This window comes from Numida meleagris, chromosome 9 (assembly GCF_002078875.1).
Source record: "Numida meleagris isolate 19003 breed g44 Domestic line chromosome 9, NumMel1.0, whole genome shotgun sequence".
In the NCBI taxonomy this organism is placed as follows: Eukaryota; Metazoa; Chordata; class Aves; order Galliformes; family Numididae; genus Numida; species Numida meleagris.
The window spans coordinates 15495597-15497450 of record NC_034417.1 but is presented as its reverse complement, the minus strand read 5'-3'; the positions used below and the strand labels follow the sequence as shown (position 1 = coordinate 15497450).

The 1854-nt window shown below is 52.1% G+C and overlaps 1 long non-coding RNA gene across 1 annotated transcript in view; it reads left to right on the top strand.

Moving 5' to 3' along the window:
* Positions 7–1854, top strand: part of LOC110403565 — a 44362-nt gene continuing 42514 nt past the window's right edge. Inside the window, exon 1 of the long non-coding RNA XR_002441735.1 lies at positions 7–1824. This is a non-coding gene — a long non-coding RNA (uncharacterized LOC110403565). The remainder of the gene's footprint in view (positions 1825–1854) is intronic.

Genomic DNA, 1854 nt, shown 5'->3' with positions numbered 1-1854 from the left:
CGCACCGCCTCAGCGCCCTAACTTTGTGCCCTTTCTGTTTCCCTTTCTTTCCTCGCTCCACGCAGCGCCGCAGCCCTCAGAGCACCGCCACAGCGGGAGCCATCCCGCGCGGAGCGGGGCTTCGGCTCCGTATCTCGGCGAACGCGGCCGACGGGCACCGAGAGCGGCGATCGGACCGAGAGAGGGCACGGGATCCGCGTTCGCACCGAGCGGGGAGCGCGCAGCCCGGGCACGGCCGCGGCCCCGCGGGGCTCCGTAGGATCCGAACGGGTCCCGGTGTCACACGCAGGAACGGGGGTGGCAGCCGCAGGTGCTGCGGGCTCACCGGGCACAAAGCCGGGACCCCGCGGGTGGGGATGCTCCGCGGCTCCGTTACACGGCGCTGCCCGAGCGCCACGACCCGCGCCCGAGGGCCGGGAAGGGGAAAGGCGTCTGTCCCCGGTAAAAGGGTGAGAGCGCCTTCTGGTTCGCGAGTAACCCCGAGGAGAGGGGCTGAGCCCCGGGCAGGGACGGGGCGCAACGCGCGGAAAGGTCCCACATTGCTGCTGAGGTTGGGTTTCCCGAGGAAAAACAAAAAAAATAAAGGCTTTCCTGCCTCGAATCTGACAAAGTAAACAGGATTAATTCGCCATGTGCAAAAACATTAATACCGTCCTCAGCGCGGAAATCAGAAGGGAAAGCGGTTTTCGCAGCACCCACGATATTAATACACGACCGTAGCAATGCAAAGCCACTGATACACGCTCACACACCGCCGTGCCGCTGATTGCTCGAGCATTAATGAAGAATGCCCCGCATTAACTATTTGCTCTTCGAGGGATGGAGCGGTGTAACTCACTGTTAGCACCCTTCGCCGCTTTGCTATTTGTTTGCGAGTGGGTCGAGGCAGAGCGGGTGAATGGAAAAATGAACTACGGTTCATTTTGCTAAATCCTATTCGAGACCCGAGCGCCTCGCGAAGAAGGGGACATTCTCCGCTGTCCTTCTCTGAGCCCCGTCACAATAGAAATGCTCTGTTTAGAAGTAAGGCTCTATTGTTTTTATTCCAAATAAATAAGCGCATCCCTCCTGCCATTTTACTGCAGATGTAAATTTATTGTAATGAGAGGGAGTGGAAGGATTTATTTTGCTAAAATAGAGTTGGGGATAGAGGCGGTGTAAATCTTGGGGTTTTTTAAAAAAGGAGGAAGAGAGGGAAGCTGCTTCCCTGGCAGAAAGCTGCCTCGCAGCCCTCTAATTCTTTCTAGATTAAATCGCAATATGAATAGAGCATCGAACAAATACCGAGTTTCGCTCTGAACTCAGTGGAAAGCAGTTACGTCTAACAGAATTCAATGAATTCCTCTTCTCCCTCAATGTAGTATGTGTGTGTTTTTCTCTTCCACCACACTGAAGTTCCATGAATAGGGAAAGTGGCTCCTATTGTGTGCCTCTGAACTTCCAAGTCAATGCAATTTTTAACCACTGGCTTGTGGTACTTTGAAAATCACCAGGGGCTGTCAGAGTTGGGTCCTCTGAAAAATTTACAGTGCTAAATCAGAGCATATGCTGTGAGAGAGGAAAAAAAATTGCTTAAGATTGGAGCAAGTACAGTATCTGGCTGCCCCCTAGTGTAAGTCTCTTATCTGCCTAAAATTCAACTTTAGAAGAAAAGGATCTCTTAAAGGGAAACGACTTTTGGCTCACGTACGCATACGAGAATGAAACTTCTGTACATTTTAATCTGATTAATTCCTAAGGATTTAAAATTAATTGGCTTGGGCACTCCTAGACCGGACTATAAGATTTCTGCGTCAGGGTTCCTGCCAGCCCTGTGCCGAATAGGTATTTTTAAGGGATAGTGGTCAGGGATGG